Consider the following 16,410-nt stretch of genomic DNA (forward strand, 5'->3'; position numbering starts at 1 on the left):
TATTGTCCTTATCTAGATATCTCTGGAGAAAATCATAATGCTCTGAACATATATAATAAGTTAAAGCAAACTTATCACATCAGGATTTTGTGCAAATCATTAGATTTATGACCGTTCCACTTTGATTCAGCTAAACACCTGTGAGGAGGGGATTGGGAGAGATAGAAAATGAAAACTGGTAAAACTGATGAGCTCAGATCAAAATGAAGTAGAAAGACTTAGTACTTGAAAAAATTAACACTATAGAAGAAGATATGCTGCTAAGAGAAAAAAATCGGGATTCAAAATAGTTTATAGATGTTATTCTAGATACACACTACTTTTTACCTGCTTTTAAACATACATGAATTCAGAAGAACATATATAGTTTATATGTATGCACTTAATATATTAGAAAGTCCTTTAATTTTGATATTTTTTAAATTATTTCACTGATGCTAAAATTTTATAGATGTTAATAATATATTTATACTTATATAAATATACTAACATATTTACACAACTATTATTTATATAAATATAAAATACATAATAAAAATTAGCTTTAATTCTTTGAAGTGTCTTTATATATTTACATAAGATCTAATTTTAGTTAACTTAAGCTAACAGGCTTAATGTCTTCCACAAAATATGACACATAGAAAGGTACTAACCAGTCTTGAAAAAAAATAATAATTGAGTAAACTATATGATGCCTGGAACTTTCTTGAAGCTCTGTTTTTATTATCCAATAGAGCCTGAGACTACTTAAAAACAGTATGCCATAAGAACTCAGATAGTTTATAAAACCATGTGCTTTTTATAATTCAATATAAGTCTCTGAATATACTTTGGATCAGAAAAACATATGGTTTGAAGGTAGTTAAATTTATGGATTCCCTAGGTAAAAGACTAAGCTAATTAAAAGCAACCATGTGAGTACAAAAAGGTTTAAGTACATTTACATTTCCTTGAATTTGAAGGAAAATACTATGAAGTATGAGTCATATAATGTATAAAGTTACAGAAGAGGTATTCAATGTCATTAAATATAGTACATGCTTCATGTTAGTACAGCATTATCTGTAACAACTCAGACACATACCTGCAGATAAAGACTGCAGATAAAGCCTATGTTTCTGAGCTCAACCACACCTGTGTTGTGTCACAAGTGCTGCATTGCTCACTCTATACTGTATCCCCCACACCCCCTTTTCAATTCAGTTTAGCAAGACCACTCTGTCCCTTGCTGAAAGGTTCTCACTCAAGTAATCCGTGGCATCTGCCCATGGCACTGACTTCAGTAGGTATTCTCTCTCTTTTTAAATTAACCTGGATCCCTGAGATCTCAAACACTGGACCACCAACCAGGCAGCATACACCAGCTGATATGAGGCCCCCAAAACATATACAGCAGAGGACTGCTGAGTGCTGGCTCAGTCAGAGAAGATGCACCTAACCTCAAGAGACTGGAGGTCCCAGGGAGTGGAGAAGTCAGGTAGGGTGGGGGCTACGGGGTAGGGACATCCTCAAGGAGACATAGGGGTGTGTATGGAATATGGAACAGTCAGAGGGTGGACCAGGAGGGGGATAAAATCTGGAATGTGTAAAAAAAAAATTAAGTAGAAATGTTTTTAAAAAGGATATGTATAGGCTATGGTTAGAATATTTTTATAAATCAAAAATAGTTTGAAACATACTTTAATTTTTCTTTTTATATCCACTATTTATACCTGAATTTAAATGCTGCCACTGTCCAAATGAATTGTTACAGCAGTTTCGTGAAAAATATCCAATTTTGACATAACATTGAAAAATGACATCTCTAAAAATAAATTTGTGCTCTCATACTTAAAAAAATAAAAAAGAAAGATCAAGTGACCATAGATGTGTGGGTTCATTTCTGGGCCTTCATTTCTATTTCACTGATCTTCCCCCGTCTCTGTACCAATATCAGGCAGTTTTTATCACATTGCTCTGTAATACAGCTTGAGGTCAGGGATGGTGATTCCCCCAGAAGTTCTTTTATTGCTGAGAATATTTTTCCCTATCCTGGGTTTTTGTTATTTGCAAATTGTTCTTTCTAACTCTATGAAGAACTAATTGGAATTTTGGTGGGGGTTGCACTGTCTCTGTAGATTGCTTTCAGCAAGATGGCCATTTTTATTATATTAATCCTGCTAATCAATCCATGAGCATTGGAGATCTTTCCATCTTCTGAGATCTTCGATTTCTTTCTTCAGAGACTTGAAGTTCTTGTCATACAGACCTTTCACTTGCTTGGTTAGAGTCACACCAAGGTATATCATATTACTTGTGACTATTGTGAAGTGTGTCGTTTTCCTAATTTCTTTCTCAGCCTGTTTAACCTTTAAGTAGAGGAAGGCTACTGATTTGTTCGAGTTAATTTTATATCCCGCCACTCTGCTGCCTGATATAGCTGTCTGCTGAGAAGCTCTGCCAAAGCCTGACATATAGAAATGCGGAAGCTTGCAAGCAACCACTGAGCTAATCACAGGGTCCCCAATAGAAGAATTAGAGAAAGAACTTAAGGAGCTGAAGTGCTTTGCAACCCCGAAGGAAGAATAACAATATCAACCAACCAAAGCTCCCAGGGTCTAAACCACCAACCAAGGAGTACACATGCAGGGACCCATGGCTCCATCCATATATATATAGCAGAGGATGGCCTTGTAGGGAATCAATGGGAGAAAAGGCCCTTGGTCCTGTTAAGGCTGGATGCTCCAGTGTAGGGGAATGCAAGGGCAGGGAGGCAGGAGTGAGTGGATGGGTGGGTAGAGGTACACCCTCATAGAAGCAGGAGGAGAGGGATGGGTAGAGGATTTTGGGGGAGGGGTGGGAACTGGGAAAAGGAATAACAACCTAATTGTAAATAAATAAAATATCCAATAAAAAAGAAAGCAAAAATTAACTTTTGACTTTGGCATATGGGTTATGAGATAACATGAAGTATTTACAAACAAAGAAAGTTTTAATAAATTATCCTTTCTCGACCTCCCAATTCTGCTTCTCCCTTTGGTTCCCCCAGGTCTTTTTTCTCTTATGTCCTTTTTTTAAAAAAAATATTAATCATTCCATTCATTTACATCTCAAGGTATTTTCAATCCTTTCAGTGTTGACCACTCATATACTTGATCCTTTGCTGCTTTCTTAAGGATCAAGGATAAAACCTAGTTTTTATCCATCCCTCAAACACCATCAATAATTGCTTCTCCACTCTTGTCACCAGTGAGCTAATTCTTTTACTGTCTTGTTTGTAGGCGTAATTATTATCTTTGCAATGTCTTTCGGGTACCTGGGGAATCAACAGCACCCTAAAATCAGCAAAGGCCCAATCTGAACTATCTTCTCTCAAAATCTGATTGTTTTCCAAGATTTCTTCAACTCCAGTGATTACCACCATAATCTATCCAGACTAAAAATCGTTACCGTTGACATCACTCATCATCTGAATTCATTCCTGGCACATCATCACATCTAAAAGATCTTATTTGCTCAGCTTCTGGCACACTTATGATATTTACACTCTACTGACACTAATTTTACACCCTTACACTCTCCAAGAGCCTCCTAACATAAATGTGTCCTTTACAATACGTTTCTAGCTTTATAGGCAGAATGAAAGAAATAAGCTTGATTAAATAATCTGTTAGTTCAGAATCTATATAATGATTTACTGAGGATTTTGAAAGTTGAAGTCATACCAATAGTCATATATGCATATGGATATACATATTTATTGAAGTTAATAATCAACAATCCCAATAAACATGTTTACTATGTTAAATAATTTAATTCAGTCAACATTTTACTTCTACCTGATTCTATGTACAAGCATTTGTTTCATAAAGTTTAGTGAAAATCATTTATTCTCTGCCATTAAAAATCTAGACATTATCTTATAGGCTAATATTTTTAGAAAACTGGATAACTTATACTATCATGGATTAACAGCTTTACTTTGCTGGGTTTCATAGAATAAAACTGCATTAAAACTCTATTACCTACTTACTTAATAGACAATAAATAATGGATATTAAGCCAAATAGTAATAATGTATATGACCAGGAAAAGTATGAATAATTTTTAAAAGATATTTTAATCATTATTGTGCAAGTGGGGTGTGTATACAAGTAAAACTCAAGAAAACGATTCTGTGGAGTGGGTTCTCTCCTTCCAAGGACCAAATTCAGGTACTCAGGCTCATATACCAAGTACCTTTACCTGCCGAGTCATCTCAAAGATCCAAAAGTAATTTGTTAAACTAAGCAATGCTTTCAATATTTCTAGTAAAAATATGACAACATATATCCATAGTTTAGATGGACGCTAAACACAGCTATCAGAAAGAGACAACCAATCACATGGCTTCCCTTAAACAAGACAGATATATAATGCAATTATTAAAAATGTACATACAAACCAAACAAATTTGCTAGAGAGATGGCTCAGCAGGTAAGAGCACTGACTGCTCTTCCAGAGGTCCTGAGTTCAATTCCCAGCAACCACATGGTGGCTCACAACCATCTGTAATGAGATCTGATGCCCTCTTCTGGTGTGTCTAAAGACAGCTACAGTGTACTCATACATAAATAAATAATTCTTTTAAAAAAATACTAGTTGTACAAAAATCACTTTTAAATTTTGCTTTTTATTTTGTTGTAGTGGAGCCGAAGATTAAATCCAGAGCCTTAAGTAAATACTTTACAACTAAGCCAAAGCTCTAACTCTTGTGATCAGTATTTTAACACATAAATATATTCTTCATAAAGGACAATAACTTGTGTCTTCTTTACTCATACAGTCTAAGCACCAAAACCACACACCTGGCCATAAAATACACTTAATACTTTCTTTAATAAACAAACGAAGGTAAGATAAAGTGAACATGCTAGACTACCAAGGCTCAGTAAATAATACTAGTTTAGAGGCAAATGCTCTCGCTGACTCTAGTAGGATCAAATTTATAATGTACCCCTTAGAAAATTTGCTTTCCAAAAGGATTTTCTCGAAACTGCCTAGCATATAAAGACTGTTTACAAAGCCATCTACTACCAGAGAGAATTTCAAATAAAAGATATTATTTCAAGCAAAACCAGAGGTTTGGGAGAGGGATCAAAGTAAGTAACTAGCATTTAGGAGAATGTAAAAGCAGCAGCTTGACACTGTTTTAAAATTCTCATAAGTAAAGAATTAGAACTGAAATTTCAAAATTGAATATCAATAAGTAAAGTTTGAAATTTCTCCTTCCCCCACCTGCAAGTCCTAGAGATGCAGAAGCTGTATATAAACCATAAGAAATAGTTTGTCACAGTGATTGCCTGGCATGCATGAACTCCAGTGTGAAGCTCCAAAGAGAAAGAAAAAACAAAGAAGGGAGAGAGGCTGAGAGGAGGAGGAGGAGGAGGAGGAGGAGGAGGAGGAGGAGGAGGAGGAGGAGGAAGAGGAGAGAGAATGGGGAGGAAGAGGGAGAAGGGGAGGAGGAGGACTAATCAAGAAGAGGAATAAATTTAAGTCATTCTTCAGGTGAAGAACATATATTCCTATTTTAATTTGCTTTTGAGTTTTTCTAAGGCTTTCTCCCCTCAATTAGAAAAATGGAACATTATATTAATGTGAAAAGAGAAAAAGCTTTGTATGTTTATACTTGGTGATTTTCAATCATCCAAGTTTCCACTAACTTTTATCTCGTGTCACTGACAGTGTGTAGGAGATCAGTTAGGTTAAGAACACACGTTTTACCAATTCTGGTGATAGACACTGGAATCCAGAACTCAGGAAGCTAGGGCAGGAGAGTCAAACCTCAAGCATAGTCTAAGAAACACTAAGGCCTCGTCTGGAAAAATGAAAAATGAAAAATAAAAAATAAAAAACAAGGGAAGGTAAGCCAGAGAGTAGGGAAAGAGAAAAGAAAGAGAAGGGTTTTCCAAAACCATAAGCCACAGAACTCTATTCAAAGGGCATTAAAACTTCCAAAAATCACTAAAAAGTGTTCATGTGAACCTATTACTACCAAGATATTAAACATTTCTAAACCTAAAAAAGAATGTAAAAAAACAGACTATCTAAGAGTGATTATTTTTAGATTTCAAATCTTCTATAACATAAGATTTCTCTATGCAATTTTATCTTTTTTGTGTCTTATCTTAATTTTTTTTAATGATTCAAAAAGATAGTCAATGGAGAACATTTAGCAAGCTTTGTAAAGAGTTAAAAATCAGTTGTCTCAATACAGTTAGTTCCCTTGGGTTTTTCTAATAAATGCCTTTAATTCTCTCTCTTTTTTTTTTGTTTTTTTTTGAGACAGGGTTTCTCTGTGTAGTCCTGGCTGTCCTGGAACTCACTCTGTAGACCAGGCTGGCCTCGAACTCAGAAATCTGCCTGCCTCTGCCTCCGGAGTGCTGGGATTAAAGGCGTGCGCCACCACCGCCCGGCGCCTTTAATTCTTAAAAAAAAAAAAGGTTACTTATAAAATATTCATATTAATGTTTATCAATTTCTGAAGTGATAATAAATTAATGTAATTCAGAAATATATTGTTTTATTTCTTTAAAAAATATGGAGACTGAATTTAGCTGAGAAATCTTCTCAAGGGAGAAAGAGGAGAGGGAGGGAAGAGAGAATGGGGAGGAAGTCTTCAGTTTGGAAACTGTTCACCATACATATGGTCCATCAGTTTGATAAGAACCTGATTAATATATAAAATCAATCAACACCTCCTGTAATAAGTTATTCTCTGCCCCCAAGTTTCTGCACTAAGAAAACGAAAAGCATCACCATGTATAGTAATGCGAACCTGGACTCCCAGCGCTAGGGGCAGCAAAAAAGGTGGACCAAGAGTTCCAGGTGAACATAAATCCTATTTCAGCCTTTAAAATTGTTTTTGAAGATGAGGGGAACATTCAGGGGAGACTTCTTGCCTATCATGTTTAAAGACCTGAATTTAATCAGCACTACCAATTAGGGCTAATATATGAAGGCAAATATTTGAAATACTAACAATATCATCTTAAAGGAATCTGTGGGTATGTTCATTACTTCAGTTATGACTGAAGCTGGATGGGTAGGAATACAATTACTTATCGTCATTTTTCCTAGTGAGTGTTTATTCAAATGTAATAGGCATTTACCAACTATAGTGCAATTGTCTGTTTGCCTTTGTAACATGACAAAGCTTGAGAGTAAAACCTACCACACATGCCATCTCTAAGTCCTCAGTGTGCACTGGGGCTCCTAAGAAAAGCTGAGTCCATGAAGGACAGTGGGTAAGTGAGGCCACTGCTTTTCAGCGTTAGAAAACAGGAAAGTGAGTGCCAAGACAAACATGGAAACTACATACATATAAAGTGTTCATGGAGCTGAAGCAACAGGAACTTGTAGAAGGAATATTCATGCATGGATGCTTTTAATCAATATGTACTTTTTATTTGCATTTCTCTGATGGCTAGGCCAAATATCTTTTAATAACTCGGACACTCATATGTCTTATCTGGAAAGTGTATAGAACCTTTGCCTTTATTTCTTAGTTCTTCATTCTTTGCCATGGTACTATATGTCTATCTTTACATTGCAGGTCTTCTCAATTAATGCAGCAAGCTCTAAAATCAGGTCCTGTGTCTTCCTATTTAATTCCTTGTTCTCAAAATTATTTTGGATGTTATAATCAATGTTTATTACATATGAATTTTAATATGGGCTTTGTACCTACAGTATATTCTCCTAGGGTTTTTACTGAAGTTTTTTGAAGAATATAAGTTACTTAGGAAACAACTGAAAACTCGATAATACTGATGCTTCAATCCCATAAAGATAACATACTTGTACAGTTCTTTCAGTCTCCTCTGGGTTCTTTCACTGCTGTTTTCTAGTGTTCCACCACAGAGACAGCAGTTTGCTAGAATTCTACATGATTGTTTCTAGCTCTTTTGCTCATATTTTATATTTTTATGTTTTCCACCTCTAATTTTTCATTGCTAGCATGTAAGTAGAATTGATGCTCACATACTGACTTTGTATTCCGTAAGATTGTAACATGAGGCCAGTAGTGGTGGCACATAGCTTTAATCCCAGCACTCAGGAGGCAGAGGCAGGCAGATCACTGTGGGTTCTAGGACAGCCTGGTCTATAGGGCAAGTTCCAAGACAGCCAAAATATATAGTGAGACTTGATGTCTCAAAAAAAAAGAAGAAAAAGGTGTGTAAAACAAAAGCTAGGTTGTTCCATTTGTTTTATTAAAACCTTTTGATTTTAAAAAATGAAAGTTGTGTCTCTGAAAATCAGATACCGTTTTATAGCTTCCTTTGAAGTTTAGCTTTTTTTTCTTTTCTTTTCTTTTTTCAAACTATATGATATAAGATGGGAGTAATCAACGAAGAACCAATTCAGCTTACGGCCCACTCATGGAATGGAGCGCATACCTGACATGGCTTAGGTGAACAAAACCCTGAGGCTAGATAGATAGCCCAGGGATCTAGGGTAAAAACCAAGTAATACTGTTCTAAAAAAAAAATGGATGGATGGATACTAACATAGATGATAGATAGACAGACAGACAGACAGACAGACAGACAGACAGACAGATAGATGTGAAAAATGACTCCTACTGATATTCTGCTACACTCAAAGACCAGTGCCTTGCTCAGTCATCACCAAAGAAGCTTCCTCCTACAGCAGATGGGAGCAAATACAGAGACCCAGGAAGAGGGAGGGAGGGAGGGAGGGAGGGAGAGAGGGAGGGAGGGAGGGAGGGAGGGAGGGAGGGAGGGAGGGAGGGAGACAGACCTTGGAAAATTCAGCCCTAAGTGGGATGTCTCCTTCAATTACCCTCCTACCTACTCAACTAATTCCCTCATCCCCACTACCCATAGCTCAAAGAACCCCGCAGAAGAGAGGGCAAAAGAGTGTAGGACAAGATAGAAAACAAAGTTCTTATGACCTCACAGAGCCTGAAGCAGCATGCACAGGTCCGAATTTCTATTATGGCTTCCAGTTCAATGGTTTTTAAGGGATTCCTGACATGAGAACCAGAGGGTCTCTGATTCTTGAGCCTTCTCTTGGGCTCTTCTGTTAGTTTGTCTTGTCCAACTTGGATCTGATAGGTTTTTTTTTTTTTTTTTTTTTTTTGGCTTGGCGTTTTGCTTTTATTTTTTTTTCCATTTTTTATTAGGTATTTAGCTCATTTACATTTCCAATGCTATACCAAAAGTCCCCCATACCCACCCACCCCCACTCCCCTACCCACCCACTCCCCCTTTTTGGCCCTGGCGTTCCCCTGTACTGGGGCATATAAACTTTGCATGTCCAATGGGCCTCTCTTTCCAGTGATGGCCGACTAGGCCATCTTTTGATATATATGCAGCTAGAGTCAAGAGCTCCGGGGTACTGGTTAGTTCATAATGTTGTTCCACCTATAGGGTTGCAGATCCCTTTAGCTCCTTGGCTACTTTCTCTAGCTCCTCCATTGGGAGCCCTGTGATCCATCCATTAGCTGACTGTGAACATCCACTTCTGTGTTTGCTAGGCCCCGGCATAGTCTCACAAGAGACAGCTACATCTGGGTCCTTTCAATAAAATCTTGCTAGTATATGCAATGGTGTCAGTGTTTGGATGCTGATTATGGGGTGGATGCCTGGATATGGCAGTCTCTACATGGTCCATCCTTTCATCTCAGCTCCAAACTTTGTCTTTGTAACTCCTTCCATGGGTGTTTTGTTCCCAATTCTAAGGAGGGGCATAGTGTCCACACTTCAGTCTTCATTCTTTTTGAGTTTCATGTGTTTAGCAAATTGTATCTTATATCTTGGGTATCCTAGGTTTGGGGCTAATATCCACTTATCAGTGAGTACATATTGTGTGAGTTCCTTTGTGAATGTGTTACCTCACTCAGAATGATGCCCTCCAGGTCCATCCATTTGGCTAGGAATTTGATAAATTCATTCTTTTTAATAGCTGAGTAGTACTCCATTGTGTAGATGTACCACATTTTCTGTATCCATTCCTCTGTTGAGGGGCATCTGGGTTCTTTCCAGCTTCTGGCTATTATAAATAAGGCTGCTATGAACATAGTGGAGCATGTGTCCTTCTTACCAGTTGGGGCATCTTCTGGATATATGCCCAGAAGAGGTATTGCTGGATCCTCCAGTAGTACTATGTCCAATTTTCTGAGGAACCGACAGACTGATTTCCAGAGTGGTTGTACAAGCCTGCAAACCCACCAACAATGGAGGAGTGTTCCTCTTTCTCCACATCCACGCCAGCATCTGCTGTCACCTGAATTTTTGATCTTAGCCATTAAGACTGGTGTGAGGTGGAATCTCAGGGTTGTTTTGATTTGTATTTCCCTGATGATTAAGGATGTTGAACATTTTTTCAGGTGCTTCTCTGCCATTCGGTATTCCTCAGGTGAGAATTCTTTGTTCAGTTCTGAGCCCCATTTTTTAATGGGGTTATTTGATTTTCTGAAGTCCACCTTCTTGAGTTCTTTATATATGTTGGATATTAGTCCCCTATCTGATTTAGGATAGGTAAAGATCCTTTCCCAGTCTGTTGGTGGTCTTTTTGTCTTATTGACGGTGTCTTTTGCCTTGCAGAAACTTTGGAGTTTCATTAGGTCCCATTTGTCAATTCTCGATCTTACAGCACAAGCCATTGCTGTTCTGTTCAGGAATTTTTCCCCTGTGCCCATATCTTCAAGGCTTTTCCCCACTTTCTCCTCTATAAGTTTCAGTGTCTCTGGTTTTATGTGAAGTTCCTTGATCCACTTAGATTTGACCTTAGTACAAGGAGATAAGTATGGATCGATTCGCATTCTTCTACACGATAACAACCAGTTGTGCCAGCACCAATTGTTGAAAATGCTGTCTTTCTTCCACTGGATGGTTTTAGCTCCCTTGATGAAGATCAAGTGACCATAGGTGTGTGGGTTCATTTCTGGGTCTTCAATTCTATTCCATTGGTCTACTTGTCTGTTTCTATACCAGTACCATGCAGTTTTTATCACAATTGCTCTGTAGTAAAGCTTTAGGTCAGGCATGGTGATTCCACCAGAGGTTCTTTTATCCTTGAGAAGACTTTTTGCTATCCTAGGTTTTTTGTTATTCCAGATGAATTTGCAAATTGCTCCTTCTAATTCGTTGAAGAATTGAGTTGGAATTTTGATGGGGATTGCATTGAATCTGTAGATTGCTTTTGGCAAGATAGCCATTTTTACAATGTTGATCCTGCCAATCCATGAGCATGGGAGATCTTTCCATCTTCTGAGATCTTCTTTAATTTCTTTCTTCAGAGATTTGAAGTTTTTATCATACAGATCTTTCACTTCCTTAGTTAGAGTCACGCCAAGATATTTTATATTATTTGTGACTATTGAGAAGGGTGTTGTTTCCCTAATTTCTTTCTCAGCCTGTTTATTCTTTGTATAGAGAAAGGCCATTGACTTGTTTGAGTTTATTTTATATCCAGCTACTTCACCGAAGCTGTTTATCAGGTTTAGGAGTTCTCTGGTAGAATTTTTAGGGTCACTTATATATACTATCATATCATCTGCAAAAAGTGATATTTTGACTTCCTCTTTTCCAATTTGTATCCCCTTGATCTCCTTTTGTTGTCGAATTGCTCTGGCTAATACTTCAAGTACTATGTTGAAAAGGTAGGGAGAAAGTGGGCAGCCTTGTCTAGTCCCTGATTTTAGTGGGATTGCTTCCAGCTTCTCTCCATTTACTTTGATGTTGGCTACTGGTTTGCTGTAGATTGCTTTTATCATATTTAGGTATGGGCCTTGAATTCCTGATCTTTCCAAAACTTTTATCATGAATGGGTGTTGGATCTTGTCAAATGCTTTTTCTGCATCTAACGAGATGATCATGTGGTTTTTGTCTTTGAGTTTGTTTATATAATGGATTACATTGATGGATTTTCGTATATTAAACCATCCCTGCATCCCTGGAATAAAACCTACTTGGTCAGGATAGATGATTGCTTTAATGTGTTCTTGGATTCGGTTAGCGAGAATTTTATTGAGGATTTTTGCATCGATATTCATAAGAGAAATTGGTCTGAAGTTCTCTATCTTTGTTGGGTCTTTCTGTGGTTTAGGTATCAGAGTAATAGTGGCTTCATAAAATGAGTTGGGTAGAGTACCTTCTACTTCTATTTTGTGAAATAGTTTGTGCAGAACTGGAATTAGATCTTCTTTGAAGGTCTGATAGAACTCTGCACTAAACCCGTCTGGTCCTGGGCTTTTTTTGGCTGGGAGACTATTAATAACTGCTTCTATTTCTTTAGGTGATATGGGACTGTTTAGATGGTCAACTTGATCCTGATTCAACTTTGGTACCTGGTATCTGTCCAGAAATTTGTCCATTTCGTCCAGGTTTTCCAGTTTTGTTGAGTATAGCCTTTTGTAGAAGGATCTGATGGTGTTTTGGATTTCTTCAGGATCTGTTGTTATGTCTCCCTTTTCATTTCTGATTTTGTTAATTAGGATTTTGTCCCTGTGCCCTTTAGTGAGTCTAGCTAAGGGTTTATCTATCTTGTTGATTTTCTCAAAGAACCAACTCCTCGTTTGGTTAATTCTTTGAATAGTTCTTCTTGTTCCCACTTGGTTGATTTCACCCCTGAGTTTGATTATTTCCTGCCTTCTACTCCTCTTGGGTGAATTTGCTTCCTTTTTTTCTAGGGCTTTTAGTTGTGTTGTCAAGCTGCTAGTATGTGCTCTCTCCCGTTTCTTCTTGGAGGCACTCAGAGCTATGAGTTTCCCTCTTAGAAATGCTTTCATTGTGTCCCATAGGTTTGGGTACGTTGTGGCTTCATTTTCATTAAACTCTAAAAAGTCTTTAATTTCTTTCTTTATTCCTTCCTTGACCAAGGTATCATTGAGAAGAGTGTTATTCAGTTTCCATGTGAATGTTGGCTTTCCATTATTTATGTTGTTATTGAAGATCAGTCTTAGGCCATGGTGGTCTGATAGGATACATGGGACAATTTCAATATTTTTGTATCTGTTGAGGCCTGTTTTGTGACCAATTATATGGTCAATTTTGGAGAAGGTCCCGTGAGGTGCTGAGAAGAAGGTATATCCTTTTGTTTTAGGATAAAATGTTCTGTAGATATCTGTCAGGTCCATTTGTTTCATAACTTCTGTTAGTTTCACTGTGTCCCTGTTTAGTTTCTGTTTCCACGATCTGTCCATTGATGAAAGTGGTGTGTTGAAGTCTCCCACTATTATTGTGTGAGGTGCAATGTGTGCTTTGAGCTTTACTAAAGTGTCTTTAATGAATGTGGCTGCCCTTGCATTTGGTGCGTAGATATTCAGAATTGAGAGTTCCTCTTGGAGGATTTTACCTTTGATGAGTATGAAGTGTCCCTCCTTGTCTTTTTTGATAACTTTGGGTTGGAAGTCGATTTTATCCGATATTAAAATGGCTACTCCAGCTTGTTTCTTCAGTCCATTTGCTTGGAAAATTGTTTTCCAGCCTTTCACTCTGAGGTAGTGTCTGTCTTTTTCCCTGAGATGGGTTTCCTGTAAGCAGCAGAATGTTGGATCCTGTTTGTGTAGCCAGTCTGTTAGTCTATGTCTTTTTATTGGGGAATTGAGTCCATTGATATTAAGAGATATTAAGGAAAAGTAATTGTTGCTTCCTTTTATTTTCGTTGTTAGAGTTGGCATTCTGTTCTTGTGGCTGTCTTCTTTTTGGTTTGTTGAGGGATTACTTTCTTGCTTGTTCTAGGGCGTGATTTCCGTCCTTGTATTGCTTCTTTTCTGTTATTATCCTTTGAAGGGCTGGATTCGTGGAAAGATATTGTGTGAATTTGGTTTTGTCGTGGAATACTTTGGTTTCTCCATCTATGGTAATTGAGAGTTTGGCCGGATATAGTAGCCTGGGCTGGCATTTGTGTTCTCTTAGTGTCTGTATAACATCTGTCCAGGCTCTTCTGGCTTTCATAGTCTCTGGTGAAAAGTCTGGTGTAATTCTGATAGGCCTTCCTTTATATGTTACTTGACCTTTTTCCCTTACTGCTTTTAATATTCTATCTTTATTTAGTGCATTTGTTGTTCTGATTATTATGTGTCGGGAGGAATTTCTTTTCTGGTCCAGTCTATTTGGAGTTCTGTAGGCTTCTTGTATGATCATGGGCATCTCTTTCTTTATGTTTGGGAAGTTTTCTTCTATTATTTTGTTGAAGATATTAGCTGGCCCTTTAAGTTGAAAATCTTCATTCTCATCAATTCCTATTATCCGTAGGTTTGGTCTTCTCATTGTGTCCTGATAGTTCTTGTTTTATTTTATTTTTTCTATTTTTTTAAATGAATGGATGAATGAATGAATGAATGAATGAATGAAAACCTAGACACTAGGATAAAGGTTAACTGAAGCGTCACTTATACCTGCCAGGAGAGGGAAAACCAATGTTCTCCCATGTATATCTCACCCACTGAAGGGCAGGCGTCACATTCATGTGCAGGTGACCAACATATAAAGGACTCCAAACACTTTTTTCTGTGCTTTTATTTGGTTATAGCCCAGTGTTTTCTTTTTCCTTTTGGGTGGTGTTTTATTTTGTTTTCTTGTTTTTCTGTTGAATTAGGTTTTTGTTTGTTTTCTGAGAAGAACTTAAAGTTAGGTAGGTAGAGACGGGTAGAGGATCTGGAAGGAGTTGGGGGATGGAAAGACTATGATCCAAATATCTTTTAAGTTAAAAATTGTTTCAAAAAATAATAATATTTTAAAAGTTCCCCAGTATTACATGAAGTGAATGAGAATGCTCAGAGTGAATATGCCTATTTTGTTCCACTCTGAGGATTTCAATTTTAAAGAGAACAGTGCAGGCTTATGGTGGTTGCACACTCTTTTAATCTCAGCATTCTGGAGACAGAGGCTGGTAGATCTCTCAGTTTGAGGCCACCCTGGTCTGCAGAGTGAGTTTCAGGACAGCCAGGGCTACATAGAGAAACCCTATCATGAAAAGCAAAAATACAAACAAATAAACAAAAAAAATCAATAATAGCTACATTTTATAGGTGCCTATTACAGACCTGTGAAAACTCCCTGAATTCCTAGTTTGCTGAGTCATATCATTAACAAGTGATGAAGATTTTTAAAGGCTTTTAAATGCATCTATTGAAATAATTGTATTATTTTTCTTCAAGTGATATGGTAACTTACTAATTTATTTTCAAATGCTGACGCACACTTGATTTCCCAGAATAAACTGCATTTAGCTATGCTTTATTCTTTTTCTTATAAATCTCTTATTTTGACACATTCTTACTATTGTTGAAGACTTTTAACCTTATGTTCATTAGACATATATGACAGTGGTTTGTCATAATATTTTAATTTGGTTTTGTGATCTGTGTATGCTAATGTCATAAAATTAATTCAAAATAATTACCTTCTATATTCTGAGAAAGACTGCATAAAACTTAACAGTTCACCTTTTATAACTATTTGGTAGAATTTTCTAATTAGGTTTAAGGATTTCTTTGTTAAGAAAAAATTTTTGAAACAGGGTTAGATATTTAGCTCAGTTGAGAGAATACCTGCCTAGAATGCACAAGGCCCAGGACTGCAAACTCCTTATGATGGCACATCTGTAATGCCCTATGCTGACACATCTGTAATGCCCTTATGCTGGCACATCTGTAGTGCCCTTATGCTGGCACATCTGTAATGCCTCATGCTGACACATCTGTAATGCCCTATGCTGACACATCTGTAATGCCCTTATGCTGGCACATCTGTAATGCCCTTATGCTGCACATCTGTAATGCCCTATGCTGACACATCTGTAAGGTAGCATTTGGTAGGCAGAGGAAGGAGAATCAGAATTCTTGTTATAATGGGCTACATTCAAGGTCACCTTGGCTAAGTGAAATACTTTCTCAAAAAGGAAAGGAAACACCTCAATAAAGAAATGAATTCAAAGATACCAGACCATAAAGATTATTGCATTCGAGTAATTCTGACATTCCAGATCTTTCCAGGAATTTGTTCATTTCACCTGGCCTTCAAACCTGGGTTATGAAAAATAACTTCTGAAAGGAACTTAAATAGAACCCATACAGGAAAAGATCTAGACAGACAAACATGAAGGGCAGCTAGGAATCACATTTTAATTTTTATATCTTTCATTACATCAAGAGCCTGTGTATTCAGCTAGTAAAGGCCCTTTCTGTGCAAGCCTGGAGACCTGAGTTTGACACCTGAAACATACGTGAAGGTGGAAGAGGACGGGATCCACAAAGTTGGACTGTTAACAACACACATGCACACCCTCATACACACAATCATGCATACAAACACATTAATAAATGTATTTATAAATCTATTTATAAATGTATTAATAAGTAAATAACTTAAGGGATATTAATTAACTTAAAGAATATTAAGATAGCTCCTAATATTACAG

At 37.1% G+C, this 16,410-nt stretch overlaps 1 protein-coding gene across 5 annotated transcripts in view; it reads right to left on the reverse strand.

Moving 5' to 3' along the window:
* The window catches only part of Rabgap1l (RAB GTPase activating protein 1-like), a 574,303-nt gene that overhangs the window by 409,647 nt on the left and 148,246 nt on the right, over positions 1–16,410 (reverse strand). The gene's annotated exons all lie outside the window — the stretch shown is intronic.

The sequence above is a fragment of the Mus musculus genome, chromosome 1 (genome assembly GCF_000001635.26).
Source record: "Mus musculus strain C57BL/6J chromosome 1, GRCm38.p6 C57BL/6J".
In the NCBI taxonomy this organism is placed as follows: Eukaryota; Metazoa; Chordata; class Mammalia; order Rodentia; family Muridae; genus Mus; species Mus musculus.